General features: G+C 43.9%; 1 protein-coding gene across 9 annotated transcripts in view; it reads left to right on the top strand.

Moving 5' to 3' along the window:
- Positions 1 to 14,305, top strand: part of AMOTL1 (angiomotin like 1) — a 164,308-nt gene that overhangs the window by 120,134 nt on the left and 29,869 nt on the right. The gene's annotated exons all lie outside the window — the stretch shown is intronic.

The raw sequence follows: 14,305 nt of genomic DNA, 5'->3' as shown, positions 1-14,305 counted from the left end.
AGGGCCTGACAAAAGAACCCTGTTAGTTTTAAGTAAGTTCTGTGCTGCTTGTTTTTCACTTGTTAATTTAGCATCTAAGCTGTTGAGTCACAGATGAGACCCTCCTATATCTACCGAAAACAAAGCCAAGGTTGATGCGTATTTCAGTCATGTTTATTCTGACCTTCTGACCTCCAGTTTCTGTTTCACTATAATACCCTCCAAGGAATAGCGACGTTGCAGAGTTTCCTGGCACTCACTGCTGGAAGGAAGGCACAATTCCTTTTCTCTGTGGAGAGGGAAGGAGGCCTGCGGTGGGATTTGCTCCTTTGTCATGTTTTGTGCTCACCTAGGTTGGGCAATTTGGGGCTGGCTGCCCCAGCAGCGTGAAGCCACCTAAATGACCACATCACATGTCTCAATATGTGATGCTCTCTTGCAAAACCACTGAACCCATTTCAGCCAGGAGTAAGATGGCTTCCTGTGCTTCTAGATGTATCATGAGAATATTCTACTTCACCAGAGACAAATGATAGGAGCAAATAAGTTTGGAGAAACTGTGGATTAAGGTTCAGATTTCTGCAAATTCATTGTACAAGTCAGAAATGTAAGAATCTCACTGTCTCTTTTTTGGAAACTGTTTAGAAAATTGAATTCATTTCTTTATCATAATTCTCAACAACATTGTGAGTTAAGTGCCCACAAACTAAAGACAGTTTGAACAACAAAAAGTCGTATGTTTGGACACTGGCCATTCGTTGTAGAATGGTGCTATTCTGACCTTTGGGACCCTCAGTACAGCTCTACATTTTCAAGGCTGGGAAATAATCAGTTAAATTTTCCAATTTCCAATACTGTTCATTGAGGGTAAGCTCTTTTGTTTTTCTCAAATTTACTCATGATCGTGCTCCAGTATGAGTCTCAGCTTTATGTTTTAAATTCTGTTCTGGCAAATAGGTACTAATACAGTCTAGGGCTTTTGTATCAGATTTCTTTGCAGTCTTGCGGTAGGGGAATTGGCCTGTGCCCCAGACTCACATACAAAGCTATGTAAGCATTTTGAGTTATTCAGTTTCCTAACAAAATTTATTTCTTCTTCTGAGTGGAGTAGATTTACCATTTATGTGAGCTTTCATTGGGAAAATGAGTCATCTGGACTTAGGATTTTGACACCTTACTTCTGGGTGACCGTATGCCTTGGTAGAGTGAGTATTTTTGTGGGAGTTATGTCAATGATTTATGCTCCTGATACTCTGCCTTCTTTTCAGGGGATATTATTTTGTCATTTAGTTCAGGTCAGAATGGAAAAGTTAGTGAGTTTCATCTGATGGGCACTTGCTCTAGCCTCCCAGCCCAGGGATGGAATAATAGGCTTTGGTGTTGTGTGAGTTCAGAAATGTTCCCGAAGACTTTAACCTTCTGGCTCAAAGCTAAAACATCAATAATGCAGACAAAGAGGCCCTTCCAGCTTTGCAGGGAATGATTTGTTCTGTGCAAACACCCTCCGCTGTGTTCCAAAGGCATAAACAAGAGTGTCCCGGGGCATTTTTCAGCTGCCGAAAGGTGCCTCAGTGTTGACGTGTGATGTAATTGCATCTCGGCAGGGCATTTGATGTGGGTTTGCTAACAGTGATATCTAACCAATTTTTCAATACTTAGTCTTTGCAGGACGCATTGTGCCTTTCTCACAGCTTTATAATTGTTTGCATTAGCTTTTCCCCTCCTGGTGTAGCCAAGAGATGGACTTGAGATATTATTTCAAATTTTCAGATAGATTTTTTTCTTAGTGAGTTGGAAGAACTCTTTGTATATGAAGGAAATTAGCATGTGCCCTGCCATATATAGTGCAGATATTTTTTCCAGTTGGTTTTTTTTTATCTTTACATATAGTGTCCTTTATCTTACAGAAGATTTTTTTTTGATGTGATTCTATTTATGTCTTTAAGTTGTATGTCATATTTAGAAATGCTTTTTCCATTCCAAGATTATAAACATATTCACCTATAAATTTCTTTATTATGTTTGTGATTTCATTGTTTGCAGGGCTTATATTTTAGAAGCTAGCTGGGGAGGCACAGTAGAAGAGAACTTCATGAGGGATTAACCTAGAGGCCAGGAGGCTAGTTGACAGATATTTTAGTATCCGGGCAAGAGAAGTCGAGGTCCTGAACTAAGACGGAAGTAGTAATGGAGGGTAGGGGACAGATAAGCAAGTGACAGATTAGTAGGGCTTGGTGACCAATGGAATGAATAATGACAGTGAGACACAGAGAAGAGTGTGACTAGATGTAGGGGCCCCCTTTACCAATACAAAGCAGGAGGAGACGGAGGAGTTGCCATTAGATAACGTGTTAAGGCTTGAGTGTGCTGAGTCATCTCACTCTGCTGCCCGGAGCTGAGTGAGCACGTTTAACAAAGGTGCAGATGTACCCAGACAGGGCTTTCGTCTTAGCACATGGGCGCAGAATAGGAGGCGTGAATTACTCTCTCGACAGTTACTGATGTGTTCCATCATCTGTATAGTCCTCTGTAAACTATTCTCAGAAGACTTTGCAAATGCCTAGTGATCATCATTATGAACACTGCACACTCCAGAGGAAGCCATGCTTTTCAGATGAATCTTTTGAGATGTCCACCACCCGGCCAAGAGACAGGCAAGCCTGACTGCGTAGCAAATAGTAGTGACTTCTCTGGATCATGCGTGCCAGGGGCTCGGGCTAAGCTGGGAAGCCCCCGACAACCACCTTGGCCAATGGAAAAGTTAGAGGGAAAGAGAAAATGGAGAATCCCCGCTATCTCCATTAAAATGAATGAATAAATAAATAAGCCTAATTATCTCCCATAAATAAAGAAATAAAGTAAGTAAGTAAGTAAAAAGTAACTGCCACTTTAAAAAATTGAAATTAAAAAACCTTTAAAATCTCACTGGATGAAGTGCTTAGGTGTTTGAGGACCCTGAGGAACGCTTTTCCCTATCACCTCATGGTGTTGCATTGTTCTCTTTGGAGGAATTCAAAATTTTGTGTGTTTGCTTTCTGATTTTATGAATTTGTTTTCCCAAATATTTTTGCAGCCAAGTTGCTCCTTAAAAACGGGGGATCTAGCCAATTTGTTTTTTGATCTGGCTCTGTGAACCTGGGGGCTGCTTTGTCCTTTAGCTTCTGTAACTTAGTGAGATGGCTGGTTTCTCATTAACTTGTCACACACACGCACACACACGCACACGCGTGCACACAGCAGACGTAGGCCACTGTCCACTAAAGGCAGTGCTCCAGGAATGTCTATCCATTCTTAGCTCTTGTCTTCTCAGTAAGTGAAACTTTGTAATAGTTTTTTTTCTGAAAACTGGTAACTCTGCAGAATTTCCATCATTAATAGGTCAGAAAGCCAAAAATAAAATGTGAGATGTAGGGAAACTAGACTGGTAGAGTTGCTCGTATTACGTTCTTGGGTGGAGGGGGAGCTGGTTAGCTCTGGCATGCTTGTGTTTTTCCAGGATAAACCCAGTCACATCGCAGGATGGCTGAGAACTTATCTCCTTCTTCCTGTGTGATTCTTTAGGCCCTATGGGGTCAGCATATTTGGTGAACTTTAAGTCTGTGTAAGTTAGATTCTGTTATTAAATATCCCTCTCTGAGAAAAAAAGATTCTCTGGACTTTCATTTATTTGTTTAAATTAATAAGCAATGAATGTAAACAAGTCTGGACTAATCTGTAGAATTTGATTTCCCTTATAATTCCCATGGGTTTAAAAATTAACAACAACAAAAAAAGGTGTGGGACCACTCTGTTTTAAAAATAATAGTAATTTGCCATTTTCACTGTGTCTTATAATCACCATCTTACTCTTGAATCTTATCTTAGATACTTGGATTTTCTGTCTCTTCTAGAATGTGAAAGAGACGAAAATAACTTCCTAAAAGAAAAATCTCTCTGGTTTTGGTATTTCCTCTAAGGGCTTGTGTGAAACACAACGCAGAAATTACAGTGACATAAACATTGATGCTGTTGACCCACATAGAGCATAAGGAGATTATTCTGAATCCTCGTTGGGTTTCATTACATCAGGCTGTGGGTTCCCATCAGGCTTCTCTGGGGAGGAGAGGCTGGATGTTGTCATGTGGACACTTACCTCCTCCCCCACGGCCCCGCCGGTGCTCGCAGCTCCTGACTCAGAGCGAAGCCCCTGCTGCGGTACTTACGCCACCTGCGTTCTCCGTGGCACCATTTCTCTGCGTAGATCCCCTCCACTCGATGGGAGAACCACAGGCATTCTTCACCAACAGCCATCCCCAAATCTCATTAAAACCCTTGGGCTCTTTATGTCCCTGGCACTCAATAAATGTCTACTGAGGGAATGAGTGAAAGCGGGACATCTCTGTAACAATAGGCTTGGAGCATCAGTACCCAAATATTCTTTTTAGCTTGGTATCTCCCAGGCATGTTGAGAGCTACCCAAGGTTATCCTCAGTTATTTCAAGACATTAGGCAAAATTATTAATGAACTCCAGAATAGAAGCAACTTAAAAATGCTTGATTTTAATTTTTCTTTGCCTTCTACCTTCCCGCCTTTCTTTTTATTCAAGTAGGAAGATGTCCAGGTAAGGGGAATCTTCCACTATGAGCAACGGTAGTATTTTTCATGAAAATTACTACCATATACTAAAATATAGCTGATTTCTTGTTCTCTTGACACCTTCTCTTTTACTCTGCTGTGGTTATGTTGGAGAGGAGAGCTGGCTAGGGCGTACAACAGTTTTTGTAGCAACGGGTCATATGCTCACACTGACCAATCCACAGACCATGCCGTACACCACCGCTCAGCTCCTGGGCAAAGGGGAAGGAGTTGTCCTTCAAGCTTGCCAAGGTGCATCTTTTAATCTTAAACCAGGAAAGTTTTCTTGCCCTCAATAAGCAAATTCTCCTTTTAAGGAGATGACCTTTTATGACCTCTACATTTAGCAGACTGCAGTTCTAAAAAGCAGAAGTTTTATAGGCACGGGCTCAAGCAGCTAATCTTGGATCGGTTACGGCATCTCCTAGGTCCCGGCCTCTCACTGACTTGCTCGGTGACCTAGAGTGAGATGCTTAATCTCCCTGTGCCTACATTTCCTCTAAAGAAATAGAGGAATAAATCTCCCAGTTCAGCCCACAGAGCTCCTGCCGGATCATCGGTGATAGGACATGCAAAGAAGACTTTAAAACATGCATTTCTTCTGCAACACTCCTTCCTGCTTTTCTGCCTCCTTTCTCCGCCTCTTTGAACACTCGCTATCTCTGGAAGGACCTGCCAGTTTTCTGGGTGAGGGAATGGGCCCTGTTCCCAGAGAATGCCTGCGTGGCCCTCCGAGCCCGGCTGGATTTGGAAAGCAGTGCATGTGTGTGCTTAAGCCACTTGCTCGACCTTGACAGGCAGCACTGAGAAACTTCAAACGTCCATGACAGCAAGAAGCACACCCAGGCTGCAGGGCATCTGTTTGTGTTCAATCAAACCTTCTCCCCAAGTGTAAAAATGAATGTTCCTCAGCTGAGGCCGATTTTCTGTGCTTAGAGAACCAGAGCGGATTGCAGCCCTGTCCCTTGGTCACGTGCTGATGTCCAGTCTCTAACAAGTGAACATGGCTTGTGATTTTCACATGGTTGGTTTTTAAATTATTTCTTTGCTTAGCATTCCCGTTTGGGGATTGAAAAATCAAGTGTCTTAAACTTCATTACAGTCTGTGTTTCTTGCACTCATGGCTAGATGGATGGATGGGAGAAGCACAGCCTGAAAAACAGACTGAAACCCATTTGCATTTCATGTGGCATCAGGGATCCCTCCCTTTCCCTGACAGTTCAGAACCAAGACATCCACGTTCAGGTCTTAGCTGAAATTAAACAGCAGTTACTCAGACAAGGCTTCCTTAAATGGGATCAGGTCTCCTTCCTTTGATACACTCCACCAATACACTAGACTTTCCCTTTGTAAACACTCATCACAACTGTAAATAAGTAACTATTTGGATGATCGTTTTCTGTCTTCCCTTCCTAAACTGTCCTAATCATGAGGGCCCTGACTGTCATCCCTGCCATCGTGGTCCCAGGTCATTGTGTTTCCAGAAGCTGGCACGGTACCTGGTGCTTAGAGACACTGGATAAATCTTTGTTGGATGTTGAGTGAAATAATGATCATTATTATTTATTCAAAAAGTTATAGGCTACCTACTATGAACAAACCATATCCTAGGCCAGGGTTAAGCAAACTGTTAAAAGCCAGAATGTAAATAATTCCAGGCTTGGGGGCCACAGCTGCTCAACTCTGTTCCTGTAGCCTGAAAAGCCACAAGAGGTGAGCCGTGAACAAGTGGTGGGGCTGTGGGCTGGATCTGGCCTGCAGGCCACGGCGTGTGGACTTCTGTTCTGGGTGCTAGTTATGGAAGAAGGAGGGAAAGAAGGAACCCCAGCAAAAGCAGAATGGAAAGTAGAGAGCTTCACAAATCCTTCTTAAGTCTTTTCTAAATATTTCCTAATTTTGTAAGTTGCCCTAACTTATAAACCAGGATGTAACTGTTATTTTCTTTTCTAGGAGAGTCTCATAGTCTTTTCCTTAATTCCTAACTAGGTGAATGTGATTATTTCACTGTAGATAAGCTGGGGCACATACAAATGCAGTCACAAACCTTCATTACCCCCGTGGGGATCCAGAATGAGCTAATGGTGGAGACAGGGCTGGCAGGGCCGGCCCTGTGGTCAGCCAGGGGTGGTGACTGCCTGGGTAGGGAGGTCTCAGGGGTACCTCTCCCAACAGGGCCGTATATCTTCCCCTAAGCATCCTACTGTGAGACGAGGTCAGCAGATCTTGTGCATCAGGGTTGGAGAGGACCTTAAAGGTCCCAAGTCTGGTTACCAGCAATGCCTGTGTCCTTTGAACCAGAGCCCTTTAAGAGGCCACCTGATTGCTATTATGAGTGACAGCATTCTGGAGGCTGTAGATCGGATGGTTCAAAGTTTATCTTCAGGTGGAGTTGTAAGTGTGCTCCCAGCCTGCAGGTCCTGGGGCAGGTCGTGTAACCGCAGTAACAGCTGCCAGCACGCCCTGGGCACTTACCGTGAGCCACGCACCCTGCTAACCTCTGTAGGTACATTGTCTCGTTAATCCTCCAAGCAACCCTGTGAGGTTGGTATCACAGGTATTTAACAAATGAGGGAACTGGGGCACAGGAAGGTTAGGTCACTAGTCCATGGGCAGGAAAGTGAAACCGACAGGTTTTGAACCCAGGGCATCCTGACTCTGGAGCATCACTTCCTGTGTGCGGGGGAGGTGGAGAGAGGTGGTAAGGCGTGAGGTGCAGCGTAGGACTCCCAGAGCTCAGTTAGAGTGGCTTCCATGTTTCATTAAAGAAGAAACTGGGACCAAGAATGATCAAATGCTTTCCCCTAGGCCCCCTAGGTGCTTAATGGCAAAACTGTGACAATAACCAGCACCTCCTTTTTCTTGTTTTTTCCTTTCTTTTCTCCAAAGGTCATCTCTGTTGGCCCTGGGGGGTGATGAAAGATCTCCCATTTTTACCCAGAGAAGAATCCAGCCTAGTAAGCGGACATAATTCTTGTACTAGAAGTCTTATTGCAAATTATTTAGCCCAGTACTTAATAATAATAATGTATTCAAGTCATCTCAAGTGAGTTCTAACTACTGGAATTAACATTCTGTGTTTCTGATTTCTACATCTGTCTTTGAACCACCACCAAGTCTAATAAAAGGCCTTGCTGGATAATCCAGCATATCTCATCAGATACAAAAGCCAAAGATATTTGAGACCAGAACAGAGCTTAGAGTCTTTAAAAAAAAAAGTTTTTTCAAAATGTCTATGGCATTCAACTTTTTGTTCTCTGGAAGATAAGAATGAAAAAATAAGCAGAATACAATGAACAACCCTGTGGTGTAGTTTCTTACAGTTAGTTTTTGAAATTATTTTTGGTTCACGAATTGGAGTGAGAGTGTAAAGCTGTTTCTTAGTGGAATCCGAGAACTTTGAGGGATCAAAGTGTTTGTCTTAAGTCCAGAAAATTTGGTCTTAGACCATTAAAAATAAGCTTACACGTGCTACTAATTTTCTTTTTGCCTACAAAGACTGTGGTTTGGTAGAAAGAAGAGAAAAAAGGAGCTGCTCAAAGCAAATGAGAAAACTGACAGTGGGAGGGGTTGCAGAAGTTAGGGGAAGGGAGAACATATAATTGCGGGTGATGCCTTTCTGTCTCCCTGTCAGTCCTAGATTGAACCACTGTGTCCCCAGATATAACAGTTTCCCCAGCATAAACTTCTATCTTTCAGCCAGTATTTGTTGTTAAGCCCTAGCTGCCATTAAAAGGGCCCATTTAAAACACAGTTTTATTATACATATTATAATAACGCCTTAATCAAACCAAATAGAGGTATATAATGCATACACTGGAGTGTATACATTTTGAGTGTACAGTGTGATGAGATGTGACCAGGGTCACCGAGTGGACCCAGCATGGGAAGACTTGTGCAGCCCTGTCCTCTGCAGTAAGTGGCCGTCCCCACGCCATCTGTCTGCCTGCCTCACTTCCCACTACCTTGAGGTCATTGCTGTCTGCATAATGTCTAGTTTTTAGCTTTGTTTTCTGCATGGGGAGCCAGATTGGCTGGCAGGGTCTTTCTTAATTTGTCATCCCTGGAAATAGACGTGTCTGTTCTTTATCTTTTTGTATTAAGAAAAGAGAAGGCAGAAAAGGACTTTTGTTCTGTGGAGGGCAGAGAATTTATATGTCATCAGGTTTAGTTTATAATTGACTCCGCATATGTGTCTAGTCAAAGTTCAATGCCCTGTGCATCCTGTGTGTTTGTGTGTTATTAATTCATTGTTTAATTTGTTATTAGGCTGTCAGCAGTGATCTAGAAGTAGCAGTACATTTTTCTTTCTTTCTTTTTTTAATTGAAGTACCATCCGTTACAATGTGTCAATTTCTGGTGTACAGGATAATGTCCCAGTCATGCATATATTTACATATATTCATTTCATATTCTTTTTGATTAAAAGTTGTTACAGATGTTGAATATAGTTCCCTGTGCTATTGTTTTTTATCTATGCAGTACATTTTTATTTCAAGTTAAAATAATGAAGTGGAAGGTGCAACAGTACATGTGGGAAGCTGAGCTGGCTGAATGAATGGGTGTATAATCAGTCAAGCATGTTTGCAGGTATATATGTATGAATATAGGTAGGTTAAAAAAAAACAACCTATGAGTTATACCTACATGTGTAAGTACAGTTTCTAAAATAAAAATGCAATACAAAACATGACTAGATTAGAAAAAGTTCCTATTAAGAGAACTTTTCCTGGCTTTCAAATAAATATTTTACCAAATTATACCTGAGCTATTTTACTTTTGGTGTTACACAAAGTGGCACTTTGGGATATTCGACTCACTTTCTGGGTATGAAAGAGCAATAGATAAATTAAGTATATTAAAATCAGAATGTGTTGTTTTCCTCCATTAGGTCAGTAGAAGAATTTGTGGTGAGGCTTTGTTACTTTCCAGTGATAAGTATCATTTTTGAATTTTATTTTAAAGACCGAGTTAGAATTTGATGGTTTATCAGGAGCATCCTCTCATTCAATAAGCTGTTGCCTAAACTTATCGTATTTTTTCACATAGAAGACACTTCTGCTCTCTTAGATTCTTAAAAGTCCTACAAAGATAGGTGGGTTTAGATGTATTATGAAGTAAGCCAAGTAGGAAGGAAGGCTAAGGCAGACGGACATCAGTCACTGTGCCTGGGGTACAAGGCAGAATATGGTAAAGACTCGTGAGAAAACTACTTACCCTGCAAAGTGTATGTGTGCAGGGTCTCCCATCCAGGCGGGATCTGTTTTACTGAAGGAATCAGAAAAGCTTCCGCCAGTGGGTAGCCTTCAGGGTGGATGGACCTCAGAAACTAATCTGTGTGGTGGAGTAATTCTGCTGTCATTATCATGGGTAAAAGGGAAACTTTCTATTTTCCTCTTAAATTTGGGCAACAAAAATGAATAAATCTCTTAGACGTCAGGGTTTGCTTCACTTTCCCATCATGATTCATTTCTCCAAAAAATTTCTTCCCTGCATTTTAACGGCAGCCATTTCCACAAATCTTTTGTTTCTTTTGTAATGTCTGAACCACTGGCTTCCCAACTCAGAGCTTTGTTTGAAAGAAAGCTGACTTGGAAGCCCTGTATGTAAAACGCACCAAACCCAACAAGACTTCTGGTTGAGACTGGGGTGCATTCATCAGAACCTACCCCCACCCCCCACCCCCAGCTCCTTCCTTCTTGGTCCCCAGCATCCCGTCCTCCCCTCATCCCCGTCCTTCTCTCTCCCAGCGCTCCGCAGAACAGGGTTTGCTTTGAACTCCTGTTCTTAATTTTCCTTATTACAGAATTCATTTTCAAACAGTTCCCTCGCTCAGCCATTTAAAACAAGCGCTCGCCGGAGTGTTCTGTGTTTGTTGACAGACCTAGTTAGCCGCCCGCTCACAACCCAGGTCTGCAGTCGCCGGGCGGGACCACGGCAACCTGCGCATGCGTACAAGGTGGCAGAGCGCCCCGCACCCTTTGTGGAATCACGAGCTTCCTTACCTGAGAAACTTTATCCGGGAATTTTAAAAAAGACAACAAAAAGCCAAACTGGGGGCTTATGGGGTCAGCTCTGTGTTATATTACTCTTTTATTTCTGAGTTAAGGAGTGTGGCTTTTAAAGGTGGATCATCTCACGTTTTGCATCACATAAGCCTCATGTGAATAGATCACTCTTATATAATGTAAACAGTACTCTGTTTGGATATATATTGGGGGGATCTCTTTCTGGGTTTGTCAGTTTGACTCTCAAACTGGAGTGAGGGGGTGAAGGCAGATGTAAGGACGAGCTCCTGAGGTGGAATGTCTTTGGGGCAGCATGAACCCGAATAGTTTTGTGGATAGTGAAGTAAATGGAATACCTTCCTATATCTCTCCACTCCCACGACCTCAGAAGAAATTACTTGCGGTGTCCACAAGGACTTCCAAGTGGATCTGCCTCTCCAATTACCCCATGAATTGTAGCTGACCCTTGGAATAGACTTCTCCCAACATCTGCTCAGTATTACAATATATGGTGTCAGGGAACTCACAGCCAAAGGATCTGGAGGAAGAAGAAACAAAGGAGACATTTTAGGAAGGGATAATATGGCAAATAATTTTCAAATCTCTTTGCAGAAAAGGGTGTCTTTTTTTTTTTTAATTGAAGTGTAGTTGATTTACAGTGTTTCAGATGTACAGCCAAATGATTCAGTTATACGTATAAATCAGTTCTTTTCAGATTCTTTTCAGGTTATTACACAATATTGAATATAGTTCCCTGTGGTATACAGTAGGTCCTTATTGGTTGTCTATTTTATATATAGTAATGTGTATCTGTTAATCCCAAATTCCCAGTTTATCCCTCCCCTACCTTTCCCCTTTGGTAACCGTAAGTTTGTTTCCTATGTCTGTGAGTCTCTTTCTGTTTTGCAGATAAGTTCATTTGTATCAGTTTTTTATATTCCACTTATAAGTGATATATGATACTTGTCTTTCTCTGACTTACTTCACTTAGTATGATGTTCTCTAGGTCCATCCATGTTGCTGCAAATGGCATTATTTCATTCCTTTTTATGGCTGAGTAGTATTCCATTGTGTAGATATACCACAACTTCTTTATCCAGTGATCTGTTGATGGACATTTAGGTTGCTTCCATGTCTTGGCTATTGTAAATAGCACTGCTGTGAACATTGGGGTGCATGTACCTTTTTGAATTAGAGTTTTCATCTTTTCTGGAATATACGCCCAGGACTGGAAGAGGGAATCCATTTTATCAGCATTGCGGGGAAGTTTCTAGTTACCAGAATTGGTGCCATTCGTGTTGGTCAGCCTTGTCCTAAGGCATTACTGCCAAGTCCTTTCTTGGTGAAGGTGATGGAGGTGTAAAGAAAGAACAGAGAGTGTCTTGGTGATCTTTTGGTTGCAAAGAGAAAAATCTGATTGAGATAGCCTAAGACCAGATAAGAGGGCTGTTTTTTCAGTATCTTTATGTGGGAAGGGGGCCCTGGGCAGGACATGCAGGCTGGCCTCACAGGGGCCAGGGGCCAGGGGCCAGGCTGGCGTGCCTGTGAGAATCAAGAAGCAGGTTGTATTGGGGGGTCAGTGTTTTCCCCTGTGGCTCTGTTTCCCGCTCTCCTTGTCACCGTGGACTCTCATCCACCTCTCCATCTCCATGACTTGATTCTTTACTCTCTACACTGTGGCTTTCTCTGTTTCTCCAGAGCACATGCCACACGTGGTCGCTAGCCTAAGAGCTAGGCTGTCTGTCCGTGTCAGCGCCCTCCTCTCACCCGGGCTCCCACACACACAGTTCCACGTAAGAGACTCCGCTGGGCCTAGGTTGGATCACGTGGCCCTTCAGGTTTGATCCTGTCAAGTGGAGAGTGGTGGGCCGGGGCAGATGCAAAGGGCTCTGTAAGACAGATGAGGCTGCTCCCCAGGACTGAGCCCTGCGTGTGGAGGACGGTAGTACATGCTTTCGGAAGTGGAGCGTTGTCCAGGCAGCCACTGTGAACGTTGTCTCCTCCATAGCGGGCTCCGGGTTGGGAAGCACTTGCCCCGGTGGGCGTTCTCCCAGGGGCCCTCCAGTGCTGGACATGGGTCTCTGCTGCGGTTCCCAGAGCGCCCCGGGCACTGCCCACCCCAGCGCCCCACAGCCTCCCTGCCCAGACTCTCCTTGCCCTACGGCCTCCTCTCTGCTCATGTCTCTTAGGCTCTCTTCACTCAGGAAGTGCTAGAGACCGTGCTCCTGAAGCCAGTCTCATTGGTTAAAACGGGACGTCTCGTCCTTGGCATTTCTGAGGTTTGTTGAGTTGTCCTCGCTCCCTCTTCTCTTACCTCTGTCACCACTGCTCCTGCTTCCCGTAGCCAAGGCAACAAGTATCTCCTTGAAGAGTGGCGGGGAAATTGTGGTGCAGAACCAGAGGCCACAAGGAGCTGGTCGCGCCTCCCTGTGGGAGCGTGTAGGATTTGGAGCTTGAACAGAATTAGCATGGTCTGTGTGTATGTCTGTGCACAGACATACATGCACAATTCAGGATAGATTAAACCCCGAAGAACTAGTGGTTAAGGGATCAAACCTTGGCTCTGGCTGGAAGAAGAGAAGAGGGACAGGAAGATCTACCTTTTGCCGTCTAAGTGTTCTAGTGCAATTAGTCACCCCGCAGGTGAGCTGGTGGCAGCTGGACACCTTCATCCCTCCAGCTATATTTGGCTTGGGGAAAAACTCATCAAAAACCCATTATATCCAGAAAGGCCTAGAAATGAATTCCTACAACTTTGCTCTGCTTCTGAGCCCCAGCCGTAAGTTGGAGCACTGCGTTGAAAACCAGCAGCACAGCACATGGTGCCCTGGCACTCCCACTGTCAGACCCCACGCGCACGCTCCACCCTCGCTGTTTCTCACAGACGTCGTTCCTAGGGGCCACTTTCCCATGGTTCAGCCCGCGATTAAGCTTAGGGGGCAAATAGTAATTGCAGAAACAGTTTCAGCGGACTGTCCACTTCGAACCTTGCCCAGAACTGGCCAAAAGAGGGTAAGTTGGAAGGGAAGCATCTTTAGAAATGGGGACCAGTTCTAGCTTCCATCTTCCCTGAAGCAGAGAGACTTACCTATGGCTAGAAGCTCAAAAGCAATGACCGTTTGACCTGTTCCAAGTATCATAGCTCATTTTGCTTCTGATTTTTCCATTGTCAAGTGGAGCTGATGTGAGGAGTCATGAAATGAGGTTCTGTGGTCAAGCTCCAGGCACCGTCCTGGGACGGAGGCAGCCCCCGAGGTAACGTATGTATGTATGTTAGCTTTTGTTGTTTATTAGGTATCTGTTCTGGGCCAAGGCCCTCGGTAGGTATTTTACAGGTTGTCATTTGAACCCTCCCAACAGTCCTGCAAAATAGGTCTTGTTAGTTCCACCTGAGGAAGTGGAGCCTCGGGGAGCTGAAATCACATGTTCAGAGTGCCAGAATCACACTAGGCCAGCCTGGCTACAAAGCCTGTGCCATCGCTGTGGTTTCCAGAGTAAACAGGGTGTGAGCAGACATCCTCTGTGTAAATGGGACCGGAGCCATCAGGTCCCTGCTCCACACAGTTTAGGGTAATTCACATCCACTGAGTAAACAGACCGTTCTGGGCAGAGTTCCCTTGTGTCAACTTGCCTGTCCTAGGAATTCTCAGTATATACACTGGAGCTCGACCAAAAGTTCCGTGTGAGGCTGGTCTTTCTCGAGATC

This window comes from Camelus ferus, chromosome 10, assembly GCF_009834535.1.
Source record: "Camelus ferus isolate YT-003-E chromosome 10, BCGSAC_Cfer_1.0, whole genome shotgun sequence".
NCBI lineage: Eukaryota > Metazoa > Chordata > Mammalia > Artiodactyla > Camelidae > Camelus > Camelus ferus.
This window is presented reverse-complemented; position numbering and strand designations above follow the sequence as displayed.